Below are 24288 nucleotides of genomic sequence, written 5' to 3'. Positions count from 1 at the left end.
TAATATCGTCTATAACAAGCTTTCACGCATAAGTCGTTTAATTGAGTCGTATAAAAAACGGATTTAATTTACATCGACAAGTAATAATCGAAAAAATAATCAATTAAAAACAGACTACTTAAAAAGTACGTATCAGATCTCGTTCAATCTTAACCACATAATATAATGCTTTTCAGTTTTCGAATTAAGAAAGAATCATCTCAATACGCACATCCAGTAAAAAGCTCCAAAAAAACGCAATTAATTTAGCAACCGTCTAGTTGAAGAACCTCTTCTTTTTTATAAATTTGCAATTTAGTTAGACCCTTAGAAATGTATATTTACTATGACTATCAATAACATGTCAGGTAATCCATCATCGAAATATCAATCGAACAAAATCCAAATGTCAACACGCCGTTCTATTTGTCCTCAGTCGGGAAGATTCCCACGCACGCGTCTGTCTGACACGTTAGCTTATTGATAAGATTTGGTTCAGTCTTTTAACGGTATTTATTTTATTATGCTACGTAGCTTTGGAGTTTTATAATTTTTTTATACACTAAAAATGGAAAAATTGATTAATTTTTTTTTTTTTGAATATTGTGTTGGATTCTTAAAGACAAAATTTATGTCGCACAATTGAAAGCCGTTAAACTAAACGAATGAATGAAGACACCATAATAGGAAAGTGGTGGTATAACTGCAAATTTTCTGTCATTAAATAGCAGAAGCAGTTACGGCCTTAACAAAAGTGACTGCACCTTCCTACTTATATGTATTACATGCAAAACTACTGAACTGACTGCAATGAAACTAGCAAGTTGCATTACATTAGATAGCTGTAGACTCAGAATTTTATCCCGACACTCCCCTTGGGCTTGATAATTGCTTCCATTTCTCTACTGTAAAAAAAAACAAGCAACAAACGAAATATTTAAATTTCTTTAGTAGATAGTATGACCATTTCAATATTTACCAACGAATATAATTTATCAATTTACACTCAATAAATACTTTCAAATTTACGCAAAATAAGTGCAAAACAAACTAAATGTACGAATCTGGTTTACATTTCTCACCAATGTGTATTTAATTTGTATGTGTTTATAGGTGTGTATATGTGTGTGTCTTTAATACACCTTTTTGAGCTACATTGGGTGGTCCGGACACCGAATGATCGGGTACATCAAGATACTAATCTTGATCCTAGTATTGGTTATACAGCATCCGAATAATTTAACTTCATGCCAGATGATATCTTTGATCAACTTTTTTTCAGTTTTACCGTTTTAATTAATTTATTTAAGATATTAATAGATCAAGTGTTTATATTTGATATATATATTTAATAAATAAGGGGTCAGCTAGTATATATATATAGAATATGATATGAGAATATGATATATGGGAGATAAAATGGGCAGTAGTTTTGCTTTTATCAAAAGATTTTATAAGTACCACAGTATTTTTTCAACTAATAAAAAATATGCACTATCATCGGCGGATTGATAAATTACAAAAATGTGAATTTTATTTATAATTGCATATTTAACTGCATAACATTTAATTGCATATTCCAATGTTGCTATTTTGATATTGTATATTTTAACAATACATCCTTAATTATTAAAATGAATACAACAAACAAACAAAAAGTGCACTTGCAAATTAACATCCACAAAAAAGTTGAGATCGTATCAAATCTTGACATCTCTAACAAAACATCGAATTATACGTTTAAAGATACCAAACAGTTTCGATTACGATCGCTGTATCGATTTTCAAAGGCGAAAAAAAAAACCAATTACATATCATTTTAAGTGAGCATTCCTTAACGAAAGCAAATGACTTTCGCAAGTCCATTTTTTAGCAAGTACCTGATACTGACCATACTGAGCTCAGTAAAAAGCGGGCGACCAGCGCCGTGCCTTATAAGGTTAGCTATTGTTTTTTCTCCCTGTCACCGACCTAATGTGAAACAGCCTGATCGATATTTACCGGTTTTCTTTAAACTGCGGACATGAAATTAATGTTTGTTTCGCTTTCATGTTTAAATCAACGATTCCTAATATGATGGTAATGGTTGAGGGACGGGAAATGAGCTAAGATACGGGGCCCCCTGCTGGTAGGGACGTAGGAACACGTTTTTAACGTCTATTATTCATTTCTAGATAGATTTCTTTCTTGTAAATTAGATTCATGTGGTGAAAACTTTTTGTCGTAAATATTCATTACTCACTCATTAAACATTTAAATATTTTATTGTTTTTGGCGCGGTTTGATCACAATATATATTTTTTATTTTTTAAGAATAAAGATTTTCGCAGCTGACGATCTCGTCCATACAGAAGTTAGCGCCATCATTGATACAGATAATAAATACCGAATCGAGATGACTCATTCATGTTCCGAAAAAATGCGACAGATGGAGTCACTTTTATCGTTATTAATAATTCAACAGGATTGACAATAATGGTCATTGCTGATATTTATTAATACGTTTCATCGTTAGCTTTTTTAAACAAAAAAGTAAACGTCGACATTGACTTATTTTACAAGATGACACATTGACTGCAAGTATCATATTTTAATGAATAAAACGTAAAAATAAGTGACAAGTGATGTCGACACGAGCTCGCTGACCCACAAAACCTCATTACGGACAAACAGATAACCAACCGTGGGAACGTTTTATGATAAGAATTTTAAATATAAATAAAAAAATTCGCCTACGAAACACGCTTCCGCGAAATGGTCCGTGAGAAGTCAATACGACAACATCCGCCCGATTAGCATACATATAAAATGATAACTTGAACGAATTGAAACGCTCGACTTGTGGCGTTACCTCGCCAGCGTTATCGCTTACATCACACTCTGTTAGAATCATTCTATTTGCGAATATTATATTAATAAATATGTTACAAAATCGACTCTACACTAGTATTATTATTGTCGATATGAAACCAGCGATAGTTAATCAACTTGATGAGCAATAGACAAACTATCGATCATTTTAACTGTCACTAGTGTAAAAACACCAGAGCTCCTCCAGATGACATTTTTTTATTCATCGAATTAAAATGCAATTATTAAAATAAGCTTAATTGTGTATTTTAGTTCAATGGTACATTTTTCTTCTACATATGACTACAGCTACCAGCGACAAATAAGTTCGAAATTTTAATTTTTAATCCGTGATAGTAGAAAAATTGCTGTCTTTTTCTTTCAAGTAATTTATCTATGAAATGATAGAGACAGATATATTTCACAAAATGCTCTTCACAAACTCATCAATAAAACGATAAGAATAAATTCAACATTATAAATTTTAATACATTATAATAGAGTACCAGATTTTTCTGAATAACAAAACACATTTTAAATAGCAGCTTAACCTCTTTTACTAATCGAATATTCATTTCCGTCGTCATAATTAAGTTCTTTTATTAAGATCTTTCATAATGAGCGCACTCAATATTCAACAAATAGAAATTTCTATGCATATTATAATAACATAACGGGATAGTTTTGTAAGAAATAGTTTACGAACCTATAATATTGCGGGGGTCCCACCTACATGGTTGTACTTTAAGTACATATTCTGGGCCGGTTCTACATTTGGGTAACGGAGATTGGTCGGCTAATGTTAACTTTATTTTGGATGTTTTTGACAGTTTTCCTATTCTACTAAATTCAATGACACAGCTCACAGATCTGACATGAACGTCTTGAAACTAGGAGAATATAAAAAAAAAACTCAAAAAATACTTTTGGATACTCGAATATAATAAAACAATCGATGGCAAAACTTAAATACTTTTCTGGTAATAGACGTGTGTTAAAAAAAGTTGTAAGTATGGATCGTCATAGAAGATAAATTTGAAGAAGAATAGAAATGTTAGTTAATTCGTAAAATTACTAATTCTTGAAGTGACTAAGCAAAGTGTAACTAGAAAAAGCCTGTAAAGAAATTGATCAATAAAGTGTTCAAACCATTGAATACACGTAACAATATATACATAATAATTATGTATTAAAACATTTTACTCGATGTATTATAATCACAAAATCTAACACTAGTTCGTAATAATAGAAAACGTTAATTCGTCATTAAATACGAATATATAAACGCTTGTATTAATACAGTATTTCAATAAAATACAAGTAGGTACATTGTCCGATTTATAATACTCACGCTACTCATTAATAAAACACAACTGACTCCGAATGCACATCACGAAACAGTGTTTACTGCGACTCTTCAAAAAGATTTATTACTTGCAATAATTCTATCTTATAAGGGACAACAAAACAAAAAACAAAAAGCCGATATCGAATATATCAAATAGGAAGGCTTGGAATATATTAAATATGAAATTTAGGATAAATGTTATTTATTTACTTGAAGAATGACTGACTTACAAATTCTATCTTTCTCAGGCATTTCCTTTCCCTGTTAAAGTTAACTTATTGTTAGTGCATAGGTAACTGTGGCGCTTGCAGTAAAGCCAAAATGCCGGGAACTGAAAATGGACTACGTACATAGCAAATACTCCATCTTACATATATATAAATGAATGTTAGATACGGTAAAAAAATTAAGAATTTTATGCTCAAGTTAAAATATGGAGTATAAGTATTAGATTCTTACTACATTATTATTAAAAAATTCTGTGAAAATTGTTGAACAAATTGTGATATAGTAACCTCTTGGTATATGTGACTTTTAACGGACTTCAAAAAAGGAGGAGTGTGTCAATTCGACTGTATTTTTTTACGCGTGTCACCTCATAACTTTTTACTCGGTGTAATGATGATTCTTTTTTTTTATTTGAACACTGGTACTTGTGGCGAGTCCTGATTGAAGCTTGGTCGAGATCTGATGACGTAGTGTTTGAGTTAAAAATAATAAAGCGTATTCGTCGTTTATTTGTCGATGTACCTAAATCGTCTTCGGTGCAACAAAGCCAGCCCTGCGGTCACCAACCCGCCTGCCCAGCGTGGTGACTATGGCCAAAACGTTCACGTTATTTTTGGCGTAATCTTGTGGAGGCCTATGTCCAGCAGTGGACTGTATAGGCTGTAATGATGTACCTAAATTGACGTCGGTTTTCTTTTGTTTGCGAACAAACACAATTATAATCCAGAAATTTTCAAAGAATAGAAACTCAGGTAAAGTAGTGATACGGAGCTGATTGTTTTATAAATATTAATAAGTTTACGCTGATTAATGTTAAGTGAAATTGAAAATTGAGAGAGAAGTCAATGTGAAAGTTTATTTGTCCGAAATCGAATATATTATTATAAAATTTTGTATCTAATAATGTAATAAGCTTGAAACACGCACATGGAGACAGGCTTCTTGTGCAATTTGACTGGAGATTTGGAATTAATAAACCGTACAAGATTAAATCGAATTCATTCATTAAATTAATTAGACGTTAAACTAAAATTATTAACAATATATTTCTTTTAAATATAGTTAAAACTAGATTAAGAAAAGCTATCTCTTAATTTTTATTGTATTTTTATAATTCGTAAATAAATGTATGCTAATGTATGTTCCTTAAGGCCCACGGAAGGTTTTAATACAAAAAAATAAAAATAAAAAAATAATAATTTTCATATTAACTTTTGACAGAACGAACGAAGTCTGTCCGGGCAGCTAGTGTAGTAATAAATATTCTGTTAAGATATCAAATATCAATATTTCGCTACTAAAACAATAATATCTTGAGACAAACAATAGTAGTCATAGAGGTTCTGATGACGCCTTAAAATGCTAATCTATAGTAATTACGATTAAAAAAATAATAATAATTACGAAATCGATTTCAAACTGGTTATTCTTGATCTTACCGCCAAAAGGAACTTTTGGATTCTACCGCTAAAAAGCAGTATCGTATCTGTGTATTTTGTATGAGTTTACATTTTAAAGACAAGGATAAGTGAGAGAAATTAAGGATACAGGGGGCAAGATGACTTTAATTTTAATTAATAAGACACTGGTCATAGTAAAATACATTTTAGTTTTTATAGCGTAATTTATTTATTTATGATAATCAAAATTATTTATACGGGGAAGTTCTTCAAGTTACTTTTAGTATGTGTCTTTATGATAAACAAGTTATACCCTTTTTTTATGAAAGCAATGCTTATATATACATGGATGATATTATAAAGCAAAATAAAGATTTGAAATAGTGGAAAATATAAAGACTTTTAGTTTTGCTATTGTTTGTATAAGTGTCAAAAATGACATTGACAGTTTTATGATGGCAATTACGCAGCTATTAAAATTGCCTTTTATCGTCAATTTTTTTTACGTTATTATAAAATATATGCATAGATAAAAAATAAACTTAATAGTTATAAATGTTACCATAGTTTACGTGATTACAAAATCACAGTTAAAAAATCTACTCGGTTGCCAACTTGCCACCGCACGCAGCAACATCGCGTGAGTTTGAAATGGCCGCAGATATAATAATAATCGCGGCTATTAAAGATTTCACGGAACACAACTTATTTGACAGACGACTTGACTATCGACAATTATTTAAGAATTTTAATCGTATATCGGTGCCTTAAAATTGTTTTAAGGAAAATGTTGAATAGAAATCTATAGAAACATTCAGAAACAAAAAGTATTGAGTAAAACCTTAGTGGTAAAACCTCCATTAATTCATTTAAACTATACATGTCATCATGAAAAATAAAAACATCGCCTTATTTTAGAACGACAATCTCTTTGTTGACCATTGTAGTTTTATATTAGTGTGTTAAAAAAAAACTATTTGATCTATTATTATTATATATCAATAATTATGTAAATTATATTTAAAATTGGACATAAAAACTTTCTAATTTGTCCGCGACCCGACAATTTTACTTTTGACAAACAAAGAGTTAAAATTAAAATGAATTGAATACGTACCTTCAACGTTTACTTTTTGCGTATTTTTTAACTACACTTGCCAAAAACAAAGATTTAATTATCTACGACAGTTGTCTGTAGTTAATAAATTATTACGATTAAATAAACGCATATTTCTAATAATTATTGATTAGTTAATTAGAAACGTTGACAATGTTCCTTTTAAGTAAATTATTACTAAATTTATTACTAAATATATAACCATACAAATATAGTTATATTATGTTATTATCTGATAATCATAAAAAATAGTAAATCGCGATTCGCATGGCAATTTCAAAAGAATAAATATAAATAGAAGGTACAAAATATGGTTCATAGATATTTGGAAAACCAGAGTAACATAGGCTACTTTTAATTCCGTAATTCCCATAGCACCGGAAGTTACACGTGTAAAACTACTTGATAAATTATTTAATAACTTTTTTTGGTACTGTTATGATTATGTTAATACGTTGACGAGATTTAGCTTGGGATTAGTGTAGGCGTTGGTAATAAAAACGACCGAATCAATAATAAAACCATAAAGATCTAATCTATGCAAAAGATGTTGTCTTGCTATAAAAAGAAATCAAGAGCTTTCATCTACCATTTCAGTAATATTTTTACACAGAAATGACATTTAAAGCCTATTAAACTAACTACGTAAAATACTAAATATTTTTTTTCATTTTATTGTACCTATACAAGTAGGTATACAAAATGTATTGAGCAAAAACTAAATTAGAGTAAAAACCATACATCCTTATTTAGAAGTCAACTCATTGAGCAAAGGGAGGACTTAAAGCCTTACAGCCTTTTCCAACAGTCAACCGTAGTGCAAGTAAGAGTAGGTACCTACTCAGGTAGACGTGCAAAATAAAACTTACCAAGTAACTTACAAGTTTTTCTATTACACAAAGATACGAATAAATATTTTGTAAACTAAATGCAACTATTATTATTACTATAACACACAGCTGTCTGTTAATGTGTTACGGACCGATAACAAAACGAGGGTTGCTCACCCTTTTTACGCACTATGTGCGCGTGTGCGTGACTATAAGTTTACTACGTTTCTAGAATTTACTATAACGTTTCTGTTTTCGCCAACTTCGTCAAACATAATTATTTTGTATAAATTTTATTACTTCAAACATAGATAAAAGAAAAGTGAGTGAACTGGCAGTCTTGCCACCATTCCACGCGGACATAACTTATTCGAAATTGACCTGTGAAAAACCATTCTTTTTTTAAATTTTCCATATAAAATATTTGTAGTCTGTGAGTTTTATTTGAAAAAAGTCAGTGTTTTGTAAAAAAAAAAAATGACGACAACAGAAATGTCAATATCAATTGTGAATTTGATAAACAAAAAAATATTTCCTGATAATGTAGAAAAAATTATAATTTCCAAAGAAAGCATTCTCGATTGGAGTTCTGAAATTTTTTTTAAAAGTCTATACTTTTGTTAGCCTAAATTACAACTTTTTCAATCTGTCAAACCTCATAGGTATTGAAACACGCAAGGTGACTCTAAACTCGTAGCTCAATAATGGGGCCTCAAATCAAATCGTAATTGAGGATGGCTTCACGATTGCTGCATCCGCCTTCCACGCCTCTATTCCGATACGATACTTCGATATACTTGGGATAGTACCAATAAAACTACACAAAAATTTTCATGAAAGCAGTACCATTTACTTTAATTATTAATCTTTAGATTTGTGTTAAAATCCAAAAGTTTGATAAAGGTACTTATAGATAAGGTAATTAAAGAATTTTTGCAAAATTTTTAGTACGTATTGAATGCGCGCATCAAACCTTGTTAGTTAATGATAAACACAAATTAAATAACAACAGAAAAACAATATTACTTCAAAACAAATATTAAAGCTGTCAGAAATGATTTTGATCGTTAAGAAACGATTCCACCATCGACTCCAGCAAACAAAAGTCAAAGTAAAAAATAAATAAACTTTAATAAGCCAAAGTATAATAAGTCGACAATAAATGACTATTTAAATAACCAAGGAACAGTTAGGAGACGAATTTTTCAATAGTATGAAAAAGATACTTAGCGGCGGCTCGTCTCAGACTAACAGTTATAAGATGATTAATGTTGGAAACGAGCAGTTCTTCGAGGGAACAAAGATTGCAATAAGACGGTCCAAGAAAGTTTAATTACCACTTTCGACGGTGACGGGCATGTGTTTGTAAAATAATGGCTCAACCACAAAAAGTTTCATTATGGAAAATTGTTATTTTCGGTGCGAGAAACTAACGGATGGGAGGTATTTTTTCCACTAGTTAGCCTATAATGTTTGGTTTTTACCTACGTATGTTATAATGTTAGAAGCTGAACTAATCAAGTTTCAATACCACCTCTAACTGTACAAGTCTGACAAAAATACCCCCTTTTTGGTATCACAGGGGAATCCATTTACGGGTGATATCCAGGATGCCCGGGTTGGCGTTCCTAGACCGTATGTCGGCTTCAGCACTTGGGGGTGTAATACCGACCAAAACCCCTGCGGGAGCCTTCAGCCATTTTTATTGGAGGGTTCCGGATCTGCAGGCCTGACAAAAATACCGTAAGTGAGCTACAGCTAGACAGAGGCCATGTTTTCTATTGAATAAAAAGATGAGCTTAATCTGACATAGGTTTACGTATTCCATCCACTGTAGCATCTTAATTCCAATGAACTAATCCTTCATTTTAACAGATTTAAAGGAATTTTAACGATAAAAGTTTTTTACCTTATACAAACAGACGCTATTCATGTGACTTTTAGAATTTGACCGATTCTAGAAGCATCTACATTTTAGTAAACTTAAATTATACAAATAGTTAACTAATAGCTCTAACTATTACAACGAAGTAAAACAGGATATACGTTTTATTTATCAAATCGTGATTCACATTAGAGTTGTTTATTTTTAATAACACACAATTGATAAGAACTTGTAGGTTGAATAATTTTCATTGAACTATTAAAATTCAAGTGTTTTACATCATGATCGAGTTAAACAGTATTTGCAACTTAATGTCACAACTTGTTGAACTATCTAAGCCGGCGCATGAATAATTAAATCATCTTATTATGTTTCTTAAAAAGGGTCATTTTAGGATAGTTATGATTCTGCTGACACGACGTTTTGATTAATTATTTGTAACATCATCTACAAAACCTTTTACAAATTCTAACGAATTAATCATTAGACATTTTTGCATTTCATATAATTATCTGTCTATTAAAGTTTTAGTTTAACCTTTTTCAATGTCACGGACTACCTCTTGAACTTACGAGACAACAACAAAAAAGCCGCTCGACCTCTATTACTCTACTCTGATACATGTCCGCTATGAAGCATAATATACAATATACCGTTACTTTGCCGAACAAATATAGGCATAAATGTTGCGCAGGATTCGTGGCTATTACGCTGAGAACTCATTGTATTGTATTGGGCATAGAAAGCATAGATACAATATAATGCTTAAGAATTGCCTATTGGAAATGAGGAAACAATAAAGTTGTTACTTCTATTTGGAAATATCTCGCATGTAATACGTTTCGACTGTTTTGCCAGCGCCTCATTATCATCAGTTTATCAAGGTAAAGTAGTTACACCACAATATTAAATGATTTCGAATTATAAATTTTTAGCAAAATTGTCTTCAAAATTTATATAACATGAAATTTGTTTGATGTCAAACAATTTATAAAGTAAATCTAGACTAGATACATTGCATATAAAAAGCTTGAACTGGTTCCGTGCGAACCAGAAACGCCGCAGAGACTGGACGAAATTGAAAAAGATCCATACATCGTCAACAGGCCAACTCGTTTGTTACAACATCAAATCATTCAACATAGAAATTTACTTTTCAACCAAAACTTGGTTCAAAGATTTGTTTTGTTCTAATGAGCATATATGAACATAAATATGTAATCAAATCAATAATAATTGATATAAATAAGACAATATTAAAGAAACTAAACGTCCTACTACTACCTACTAGTCCTACTTCAGAAACAACCGCTGCAAGCATCTGTGATACTTATAACATGGCGTGCGCATAAATAACTAATGAAAGAAACTGGTGTCTCGGTTCAATCAACTCCAGAAAATCGTCCATTCCATCAATCTTTCCTCGCGTACTTTGTTAACTTAATTACAGTGCGGTTCACGTGTGACAAAAGCGTCTCGCACGGCATTGTTGTGTGATGAATCGACGAACAATTCATTAATACAGACTCTTGAACATATACAATGGATGTCGAAATCGTAAAACGATGTATGGACAGAACTCTTCGGGTTGCATCATTAATAAATCTTGATTGCATGTTTGAAGACACTTTGAACAAATTCCGCGAAAATTCCATATCCTCAGTATTTTAAAAACATGTCTCGAACGATTAATAAAAAATTGAATTCGAATATAAATATTGAATAATTCCACACAACTATTTCAATTTAGTGCTACATAGTCAATCGCTATGCTTATTGGTGATAAAGATATAAAATAGTAAAAAGCACTAAATACCACTCAAACCAAGAAATCAAGAGGGGCGGCCAAATTAAGAAATCTCTTGAAAAGCAGTTCATAATAAAATCAATAAAAAGTCAGAATATCCGATTGTGCAGAAAAGTGCCCGCAATATAAATAAATTTATGGCTCGGTGAAAACGCAAGTCTGGTCTCATATTACATGACTTTAAAAGGCTCGACTTGATCTATACTTAATATAAAGAAAGTTGATATGTTATGAATTTATGATTTTTACCATTCCGGACAAAAACACTGATAGCTATGATCCTAAGTTCAATTATAGATCACATTATGATATATCAAGTATTCGGCTTAGATTTTTTCTAATACATACGTTCAATTCTTCTACATTAATAGGAACTTGGATGACTTATTTACTGTCGAGCACAAAATATGAATTTAAGATACATTACATTCATACAGTAACTTTAAAAAGCCACTAATGGATAAACCTCTGTTTAATAGTAATTATTAAAAAAAACACATAAATTTACCTTTCAATAAAGTGAGTAACCCTAAGGTTTTTATTTAATTCTGCTTTTCTGAAGCTAAAACAATAACAGATATATTAAAGCTTTCCATTAAAATAAATAAACAGGGGATTTTGCGAAAAATTTTACTCGTGCACAGCTGCAAATTTCAGCATCATCCATAAAATAAAACATTGTCAAGAAAAGGTTTTATAGGACCTGTTTCCTATTGACCAATCGACTCATACCTGCAAATCTGTAGATAATAGTTACGCACCCACCTGTACTAGATGACATAAAACACCTACGTAGCGGTGTGGACGAGATAAGATCGAGAAATTATTGTTCTTCCATATCTAATCGTATTTAAAATAAATATAGCAATATCAATAAAATGCAAATGAAACACATTATTAAATGTAAGCTATATGCACTAGAAATAGTAATCTGAACGAACGAAATCGGTCCTTGCAGCCAGATCAAACTAAGAACTGACCCTAGCCACATTACCATATGCAAAGTACCAGACTCAAGAAGATAAAATATTTGATGCAAATTCAAAACGCAATACGATAGAACATATAATATTTTATTAAAATAAGGCACTTTAATTTCTTACTCATTTAACTAATCAACATCTGATTACAAAGAGGAAATCATGTTAATTTTATTCTTTCTTATCCAACAAAAGAAATTCTTTAAAATGATTTCGAATTTCTGTAAAAGGATAAAGCACTGGGCACTTTATATTCGACATTATGAATAGAAGTATTGCAATGGTTGGTCCTGAGCGTGGGCTTGATAAATTGGTCCTACAATTTACACCCCGAGTCCTGACTAATGTTCTTCTAATGAACCGGTGACATTGAGACTAATATGAATAGAAACGCAAGTAGAAGTCCGAGTTTCACAAATAAATTATACTTTACTTAGTGTATATCATTTCGCAGCGAGAATATAGAGGAAACGAACGTAATTAAAGAATGAAATATCGTCAGCGACGCTTAGTATGTATTGAGGACATTTCGTAAATCGAAGGCATGCTAATGTTTCTTGTACATAAGTTAACTTAATATGGTTATTTAAATCGAGATACTATATGATTTCTCTAATAAACGATAGCCCGTTAGACAAGATCGAACAATTGAATAAAATAGTAGATGTTGCTAATTATTAACAATAAAATTATCGTAAATTGTTATTTTTGACAATTTGGAAGATCAGTTTTGAAATAATTAATACTTTATGTGATAGATACACGATGCCAAAACCCGTTGAATTTATCTCCGACTTGTTACAATACACCACAATACATTATTCAAGCCTGTCCACTGCTTTTCCATTAAGGATATGCAAAACTCTCGTCATTTCCATATTTCGAACCAGAGATACTGAAGTATCTGCACTTATCTCAGCGATAGTTGTGACAAATCGTCCCTCGGGGCCATACTGTGCCATCTAGCTGCTATCAGACAAAGAGAGGTCCTGAGGCCAAACACGGCTCAATTCAGCACGCACATTGATCGTACACTGTCTATTTGAGATTTTGTTTGCGTAACTTTCTTCCATTTCATTATCTAAAAACAATAACTTCAGTTTTTTTTTTTAATACATCGACGTTCATTAAAACCACGCATAGTTATTTATGGAGAATATTTTAATTCGTAACTAAAGTTTTATTTGTTTAAGCGTTCGGTTTTGCAAATTTCGTAAATACTAAACATAGTACTCATTACGGAAACTCTGCTAATTGGATATGATATTTAAACATAAATCGAAGTGAGTGATAAAATATGAGCGAAACTGGACCAAACACTGTCTGTCTTAGTCTTAAGATTAATCGTTCCATTCTGTATTAAATTTATGCGAGTCGAAATACTATTAGATGATTTTACAGGTCCAACGCTCAGCTAACTGACATCCGCCTGCATTCAGATGTCGTGTCTCGCTATTATTGATAATAAGCATCTTAAACTACGTGATACAACTGTGGCATCGATTTTGTGATGGACAACAATGATGACTGACGTATCTGATTTAATCACAATTTGACAAGACAACCAAAGATAAGTAAGTGGTAAATGACCACGGAAGAAAATTATAAATATAACTTTCATTGGTAATGAAATGGATTTAAGATGAACTGATATTCATTCTATATAGTAACGATCGAATAGCTTAAATTATAAACGGAATCTCAAAAACTAAACAGAATTAAAATTATGACTTTGAAGTTAATACTGACAAGATTAAATCGCCGACGACGGTCAACTAACAATCATTAGCATAAATTGAAAATAAGAACTGGAGTTGGATTATCGTTGACAACGTTTTATTTAATAATATTAGACTTGTGTCATCTAGCGGTTTCAGATGAATTAAATGCGTACCTGTTAATCATACGCTTGGTTGCAGTTTCGAAACTTTTTTTAGTTTTACAAGACTATGTAAAGTAAAAACTAAAGTAAGACCGCTGACTTAGCTACACAAAAACAAAAGTTTTGCTATATTACAATTTTATTTCAAATCACATCTTGCAAATAATAACTATTCGTCAAACTACATTTTAATTGATCTCAAGTAATACTTTGCATGTGATCATTATACCGAAGGCCTTGTAAAACTCTGTTTCTTGTCAAAGAATTATTAAAACCAGCTTAAGAGATCTCATTTAAATGAGTCCACTTGTCATTGAAATGTGTTCGTAATTGCAAATACGAAAAGGTAATGGCTATCATGAGTCAGTTGTATCGCGTCGGTGTATTATTGTGTGAATTGTAACGAACTACAAGGCAATGATTTATATGTATATAAAACAGAATTATAGTAAAGGGAATTCTGTGTATTGAGTATTCATTCAAACAATAATTAAAATTTTATTATTGTTAACTATTGTACTGATGCGGTTGTTTCTAATATTTAAATACTTGATATTTATTTTTACTTGTTTCTAGAAATGCGCAAATATAAAAAAAATATTACACAGATTTTGATAAGGTTTAGTATAAAAATAACTAACATATTTAAACACAAGTAGTATATGTATTTTAGATTCAAATCACTTTTATTCTAACCAAGTCTTAATTGTAAAATTCCACCAAAACTTAAAAAAACCGCTATTAATAGAAGTACCTAATCACTTCCATAAATTTCAATTTCCTTTTAGAACTTCAAAAAATACTTATAAATGATGTAGACAAATATGGTTTACTAAAATATATTTCTAATGCTGACAACCCTTGTATACTTGTACCGTATATTAAAATATCAGAGCAATAAGGCTAGTATTAAAATCAAGTACGTTGATAAGTGGTTCTCACAGCCTGTGACCAGAGCGTAATTATTTCGAATCGTTTAATATAGTTTCCACGATAAAGATTGAACACACTTAGGGCCTGTTTCACCGGTTGTGGATAAGTTTATCCTGCAGATAAGCTACGAAAAGACTTTAACAGCGTAACCTGTTTCGCAACAATTTTTTTTTTTAATTTATTTATTTGATTAATGTAGCAATAGTACAATAAATGTATAACAAGTCAAAGATTTAAATCACTGTTACATACATTTTATGAGGCTAACAATTACCTATCTAAGTTTACAAAATGTTTACTATTTACTCAACATAAAATCTATACAAACAAATAAAAGAGGAGCGTCTGTTTGTAATATTAAAATAACCGCTTTTTTACTGTACATATACCAAAATAACATTTTATACGATTTTTGTCTGTCTGTCTGTCTGTTCCGGCTAATCTATGAAACGGCTGGACCGATTTTGACGGGACTTTTACTGGCAGATAGCTTATGCAATACGGAGTAACTTAGGCTACTTTTATTGTAGATTTTCTTTTATTGTATAACTCTGCGAACTGAACAATAATTATTTTGTTGAATACCACGCGAACGAAGTCTCGGGCACAGCTAATACTCAGTATGATAAAATAAATACACATATACTTTATTGTGACCTATTAATAGTAGGATCACTTTTGACAAGAAGGTAGATTAAAAATAAAAGAAAATTTCAAACAGGTAACATCGTAATCGTGCAAAACGTCATCGTTGTGTCACATCAATTAATAAACTACAACATTTAGATTTGATACTGGCAATTCCGCAAGGGTGCTAAAGCCAAAGAAGAAGAAGAAGAAGAACATTTAGATTTAAAATTGCTTATGCAATAAATAAAGTGGAATTCGATGGTGAAAAGGAATAATATATCATAAACTTTAATCCTTTGGATAACGTAATCTGTCAAATATCATTAACGGGAACCCGTGAAAGACGGCTTTAAACCAGGGGTGAGCAACCCGCGGTCCACGGGCCGCATACGGCTCGAATAAATTTTGTGCGGCCCGCCAAAAGTTTTCAAATTTATGAAACTGTTAATTTTATTATAATAAGGCACACCAACATTCAATACTTGTACCATCAAGTCTTATTATGTTACACCATTCTGTGCTTTTGGTCCGAATTTTTTTCAAACATTTTGCGGCCCTCTAGTAAAAAGGTTGCCCACCCTGCTTTAAACCATTAGTTGATTTCACCATGGGGATTGGGATGTGGGAAACGTTGTTCATATGTTGACCTCTCGCTTGACACCCTCGGAATAATCCGTACAGATGATCATTTCAAATATTGATTAGTACCGGTTTTTTAAAATATCTTTTTAATCGTAGGTATTTAAATAAGCCGGTTGCTGAAGTTTTAACATTTTACAAATATTACTTAACTCTTAGTATCTAACCTTTTTGCTCGTTTAGATTTTGTTCCATTAATTGCTGATAATGCTATCTAACGTATAACAGTAGTCAGCAAATAAAACTTTTTACTATATTTTTCGTCTTCATAATGAAACTCGATATTATCTTTTTATTTTTCAGATCAGATAATTCAATAATTGTTATTTTCATTGAAACAAAACTTTCCTTTCCAAATTGAGTTCATTGGTGTGTAATTGTACCAAATATTTAATAAGATTTAGATGCTTTAATACAAAGAGGGTAAAGAGTTATAAATATGTATTTATTCATGACTTGAGATATGGCTGAAACTCATTCTTCGCGCTGTATTAAGACCGCGGGATACCCGAAGGAATTCATAAAAAAACTGGATAACGTCCACTACTAAACCCCTAATAAAAAGCCGTAATACATAATTGAATAGATATCATTATAATTTTATTTACGTTTTAGATTTTTTATGTTACTCGATAAAAAAATCTTTTAACTTATACTTTTATTTTTAAAGCCACACCTTTGAACTTAGTCACTTACATTTAGTAAAAAATATTAATGTACTAGAGGAATCCAAGAAAAAAGTATTAATAATCAAAATAAAACCTCTTTAGTCATTAATAAAAATTAAAAAAAAAACGAAAGTTACTGGCGTCATACAAAATTCTCGTTCGCTTCCCATCGAAATAAAAAAAAACTCAAGTGTGCGCCATCTGGCAGCTACCATGTGTTAATTCTGTGCCCGCGTACGATTCAATTTTTTTTATTATTTATATTTTATTCATTGAATATGTTTTCGACAAAATATATTCGTTAAGCTCATAGAGTATCTTTGATATTAAACTAATATTTAGTATTAGTTACTTTATTATAAAAACGCGTAGGATACGTATGACGCTATTAGCTAATTATTTATTTATTTATCATTTTATTTTATACTTTAATGTACACGACAAATATATTACAAATAAAGCATAAAGATAGTTACAGACAGCGAAGTACAATGGGCGGACCTATTATGGCTAATTAACCATTTCTTCCAGACAACACTAATTGAAGTTTATTATTTATTTTAAGTTATAAGTATCTCAATACAAAAACAACAACCCTTTGTGAAATAAAAATAATTAGAAATATTATAAGTTTCTTTTAAAGTTGTAGTTTTCTTTATAAGTTTCGTTGTAATACTTATCGATGTTAATAATTGAGAGCATTTTTTTTGATTACGAGCAAACACAATTATTAATTACAAAAGTTAATTCATCGACGTACTAATTAGCTCAATGATTACTTTAGAACATGAATGAAAATGCTGTGTAATAAATCGTTTTATGTTTTTTTTTTTTTTTTTTTAATATATTTATCACATTTTTAATGCTTACTTTTCTTTATTTGTGTTTATGTCTCCACCGATACCCATAACAACGCAATTTAAAAAAAAAAATAGTTTACTGTTTTAATTTTGAATCATAAACATTAAAATGCGAGCCAATGTTTGATCAAATAAATCTTGCCAATCTTTCCTAAAGTATAATAAAACAATACAATTATTTAAATCAATAAAAAATCTTCTGTTCTTTCTTCTTAAATAATTGTGTTTGCTCGCAAACGAAAAAAAAACCGACTTCAATTACATCGACAAGTAATACAACGTAGATCGACGAAAAAATAGTCAAGCAACTACGCGTTATCAAAGATTACTCAAAAAGTAGTAATCAGATCTCGATAAAATTTATATGTGACCACACGATAAACATCAGCTTTAGATTAAATTAAAAATTATCAAAATCGGTACATCCAGTAAAAAGTTATGCGGTATAATACAACGTAGGTCGACGAAAAAAGCGTCAAGTAAAAACGCATTATTAGATATAACTCGAAAAGTAGTTGTTAGATCTCAAACAAATTTAAATGGTGGTCCCATTTAAATTGGCACACACCATCTTTCGATTAAAACAAAATTTGTCGAAATCGGTGTACCCGGTCAAAAGTTCTGATGTAACATACATAAAAAAAAAAAAAAAATACAGTCGAATTGAGAACCTCCTCCTTTTTTGGAAGTCGGTTAAAAATTTCTTCTAAGTTCGAGTATCTGTATAAATAAAAAACTTCTAAAGTTGCACTAGATGCTCTACTACTTTCGCTTGCATCATATCTAAAATTCGTCCTTCAAACATAGTGTTTTTTTCAGGTTTTTTAGATCTGTTTTGGCCTTTTGAAGACAGCAACTTTCAACATATTTGTAGGTACGGAGTTACTATTTTGACTTTAATACTTTTAAAAAATATAAAATGTCTAAACAGGCAAACAAAAAATAACCCCATATAATCACTTCCAAATTTCTCTTTTTGGACCACCAAAGATATAATGTTCTAAGTACGGTTTTTTTTTTTTTTTTTTTTTATTTCCTGCCCGTCTATTATTACAATAATAAACCACAAGTAGGTAATAGACTTTTTTGCTCTAATAACAAAATAACAAATTATTTATTAAATTGAATTGGCTACAGGCACAACCGACCACAAGAAAATATCAACTTTGAGGTTTAAAAATTATTTTCCAAATTAAACTATTGCACGTTTAATTATATTTTGCCAGAACTTTCAGGCCCAAAAATTGCGGGATCTAAATAAAAGTCTGCCATTTTGTGTTTCAAATACATACATGTTACTACTTTAAAAAAAATATCCCTGATTCTATTTATCAAATAACAATATTTTGTCTATTACTAGTCACTTCTCTATCAATTGTAGTCTATTTTTATTCTAAACATAAACATTTTAGTAAGTGATTTATCGAATAAATATTAAATTAAGGAATTTCTTCCTAATGACCTATAACACGGTCGAATAGGAAATACGGCGCCACGCCGAGGGACGTCCTAATAACGACCTCGAGACTAAATCTTATACATAATTAATTACACTCCATAGACATTAGTATCTTATGACATTATGAGTATTTTTGTATACTCGTGTAGTAGTTTTAGTTTCTACTCATTTATTTGAAACATACGTAGGTACTCTTCTGACTTACATAAGTCTAAGACTTGGTGATACAGAAGGTTAGAATAAAGTCAGTCTTTTGTGAAACATAATTATGTATTTTGCAATAAAGAATTGAAATAAACAAATCAAATTAATATCCTTTTCTTTTTTTTTTTTTGGTTAACACAATAGGTAAATATTAAAGCTAGCCATCATTGAAGGAGGTTCAAAAATAACCACAATAAATCTAATATATAAAATTCTGTGTAAGGGGCCAAACTCTTATGAAAAGGCTTGACCGGTTCTTATGAAATTTTTTGTGCTTTGGTAGGTCTGAGAATCGGTCGTTAAGTATTTCTTAAACGCCTAAGTTATAAAGGGCAACACAATTCTTTTTAAATTTTTTGGCGATTTTATTTTATTTTATTATGATTTAGCATTGAAAAATACGTACAACTCTAAATTTTCACCCTTCTACCACCAACCCCTATTTTTTAATAGCGTTTAGCAGCAAAACAACGGTTCGGTTTGTACATTAGTAACTTTTTTATTTATTCGAGACTTAAAATATGTGTTAACTGCCAGCGATAACATTCCAAATTTGTATTAAATCTAAATCCACAAACTTTAAGATCAAATTCCTTAAGTTTACAAAACTTGACAAAAACTTGAGGAAACTATAAAAACTAACATGAAACACGTGGCTTCGACGGATGCACTTTTTGTCAAAATTTGTAATATATTGTGAAAAAAATATATACCTGTATCGAAGTAATTTACGTAGACTGTTGTATTTACTCAACAGACAGCTAATCTAAAGATAGATAGATAGATACCTTAGACAGATTGGGCTGTCAAAACCTAAAACTCTGGTCATTTAGATTTTATTTAGAGGACATCAACTTTTAAAAGAAGTATAAAATATTTATTCAATGTAAAACCAAAACAAAACTTTATGAAAATGTCTAATCTCAGTCTATCAAATATCATTGATTCGATTTAATAAACATTCCATAGCAGTAATTTGCTGTAAATTAGTAATAAATGACTATCCTTGATTTATCAGACAAAACATATCAAGATACATTTAGTTTCAATCTCGGTAAATCTCTCAGAATAAGGACTGCATTTTTTATTTCATATGTATTTTCTTCCACCACAATATCAAGTTGATGCTTAATGTTCTATAGCCCCATAATCTTAATGAACTTGAACCAAAAAAATATGTAACAATAATAATTCAGCCTGACTAAAGTATCAAAACTAGCAGCTTTAATAAATCAAATCTATCTACAAATATATTTATCAATACCAGTACATCTTTAACCATGTAACATCCTTTTTTGGTCAAGACTAGACAGACAGTGATGGAGCAAATCCTTACCGCAGATTTTAATGTGAACATTTTTATTATGCACATAGCATTACGAAGGGAACTAGTTTGACACGACCAGTCTGTTCTGTCGTAACGGTCTTTTCAAAGAGAGAAAAGGTAAACCTTTATAAACAAAATATAAAAGTAAGTTAATATCCTTATTATATTAATATTATTAGATGTATGTATGTAACATAGTATTTATATATAATTTATTAGTTGTGAATGTGATAAAAAGAAGAGTTTATATATAATACGAAATCTTCAATGGATGTTTGTTGCTCTCTCACTAAAAAACTATTGGGTTGATTGCAATGGAACTTGAACCGTAGACAGCTGGGAAATCCAGAATAATAAATTAAATACTTTTTATACAAATATATTCATGAGATCGGAAGTTACGCGAGTAAAACCACGAGGCCCAGCAAGTTATGAAATTAAAACATCCGTTATTTTTAAATGTTTTATAAATATTCAAATTTAATTTATTGTTGTAAAATTTTCTTTCAAATACTATTTATGTTTACTTCCTTACATAAATAGTTTCGTTGAAACATCGTTTTACAAACAACAAAAAAATCAATACAGTTCGATCGCTGCGCAGACGCCTGACAGATACGCGTCTAGAGCAAGACGGGAGATAAGTAATTGGTGTTAGAAGGAGACGGGTATAGTAGTACGTTGGTTGCAGCTGTCGCTAAGTGGTGACGTCACAAGGGCCTAGAGAATTGTAGGACTCGCTCATCCGTGAATATATTTATTGGACGTTACAAAAGCTTAACAATTACATTATTCAAAAATATATGAAATTCTTTACTGGAGTAGGATTCAAAGGAGCTTTTGATGTGCAATTTTACATTAAATACATTTATTTATTATTAAATCTAAATATAATTAAAATAATTACTTTAGTTAGGAATATCGATTCTAGTGAGAAGAAACCGGAAAAAAATTGACGGTTATTTTTAAAAACAAGTCAATACATTACTAAATCAATATAAATTAGGACGTATGTCTTACATGTTTGTACAAGCTATTGCGTACATAAACATTTGATTAGTTATCACACACTGCTAACGATTGCTTTAAAATTATATTTAATTTTTTCAAGAATCATTGTTATTAGGAACAAAGTTATTATTTACTAACTGCTACGTATGATATTAAAGACTTTCAAAAGTTTATTTAGGCAAACACACAACACGTAAATATATTTATACTTGCAATACATTCATATTTTTTAATTAATCTTAAATTTTTATCCAAACAATTTATTAAAGATATAATTATTGTTGGACATAAGAAGGGTAACGCTCGGGACCGTTATGGTGTTTCCGGAACCACATTAATTACGAATGACAATCTACAAGCCATAAATCCATACACGGTCTTATACCATGTTCTGTTCTGTTCCTATTGTCTTTGTTCTACCATGGAATAATGGTTCATTGAAAATTCTATAAATTCTTCACTTATAAATACATATTATATATATTTAAGTTTAACTTAATTTTGTTTAAAATTATATTACTGAACCAGTTAAAATTAAATTAAAAAAAAAAAAACTAGCTTAGTTTTTATATTTCACAGATTAAAATCATTGTTTTGCTTTTTGCACAGCTTCGTCCTTTGTTTTAATGTTTTGTAAACATTATACTTTACCGTAAATTATTAAACCAAAGAACAAAAAAATAAAATGTCACTTCCAATATTAATCTATTTCCAATATAATCTATGTGTCCTAGTCGCGATGCATAGTCGGTCTAAAAATGTAGTCGGTATAAAGCGCGCAAACAATTAGATTCCTGTTCTCGTTCCACGTTCGTGCAACAAACACAGATAAGGGTAGCCCATAAATAACCCCTAATTACTGTCTTTGTTCAACGGGAATTAGGTAAGCTTTTAAAAAGCACAGATTACATTTGTACGATTTAGTCTAATTAAATTTAAAAAAAGGAAAATTTGTACTGAAAAAAAAAGTTTTTTTTTATTTTGGTCATAATATTTAGTGTAAATTAAAATAGCCATAAAACTAAACTATTTATTAACTAATTAGGAATTATCTAACACATCAAAGGAGGGACTACACACCGCCTTATCTTAAAAAAAAAAAGATTAAACAGCAAACGGGTTTTATGTGACAACTAGGTAGGTACTATTGATACTTAGTCCTTAGTAAGTTCGCTGATTTTAATTAAACTTATCGCTATATATTTAAATTATTCGTATATTGATTTTTGAAGTAAAACTTCTTTACGCACGCTTGACTTGGGGAGTAAGCTGGTGAATGCGTGACGAGAGCGTTACGAAAAGTGTGATCGGGCGAAGTGAACGGAACTCGAGAATAATTTAGTAAAGATATAAAGAGAGAGAGTTACGTTCCGTAAGTTTTACTTCAGTTGTGGGTACAAAGTACACTCGAATTTTCTTATCAATCATCATCAGTCGTTTTTTATCTGTAGGTACACAAAGTCAATTTTTACAACTTTTTAATTTATACAAATGTTTGGACAACTATTCGAACGGATTTTTTTGTTTCGTTAAAGATTATGATCATAAGATATGATTTCGTAACTATAATCTATCACTGGATCGAAACAGGTACCTACGAGATGAAATCATCTAACAGGAGAACAGTCATTTCGATTCGTCATGAATTCAGAAAATGGTGGGATCTCGGCAACGTCATAATTGCCTGCAATACAAAACGCTATTTCAAACCAATAAACATATAGGTAAAATATTTTTTATTTGTAACCGACGTTGGCTGAATACAACGAAATCTTTGCCTCACTAGAAAATGACATTAAAAAAAACTTATCGCCATTTGGCCAATATCAAAAGTCATGCGCTAATAACGCACTTTAACTGGTAAAATCAAAGCATAACAAATTATTTTGTAACTTAACTTAATTTAAATTGTAGCTATTCATGTATGATTATTATAATTGAGCAATACGTAAGGTAAAAAACATAAAGTTCAGCGGAATATCTCGCGAAACATTAAAATGTTAGTTACGACCAGCCGTAAACATTCTTTGTTGATTAGCGCGTTAGTACTGGTAGAGTATCGATGCGCTTTTAATCGGGAAAGTGCATACATATTATTTTTAAAAGCCGTTGACATACCTTTTTTTGATATGTTAATTTGTATTTTTTTTAACAAAATAAAATTTGTTTCCAACTTAAAATCTATTTTAACAAAAACTCACATTTTTTTATCATTAACTATGAATTGGTAACAACTATGAAAAGAATAAGC

General features: G+C 30.4%; 1 protein-coding gene across 1 annotated transcript in view; it reads right to left on the bottom strand.

The window, feature by feature from the left end:
• LOC123666223 (neurogenic locus Notch protein) overlaps positions 1–24288 on the bottom strand; it is a 131786-nt gene that overhangs the window by 81719 nt on the left and 25779 nt on the right. The gene's annotated exons all lie outside the window — the stretch shown is intronic.

Source organism: Melitaea cinxia, chromosome 2 (genome assembly GCF_905220565.1).
Source record: "Melitaea cinxia chromosome 2, ilMelCinx1.1, whole genome shotgun sequence".
Lineage (NCBI taxonomy): Eukaryota > Metazoa > Arthropoda > Insecta > Lepidoptera > Nymphalidae > Melitaea > Melitaea cinxia.
This window is presented reverse-complemented; position numbering and strand designations above follow the sequence as displayed.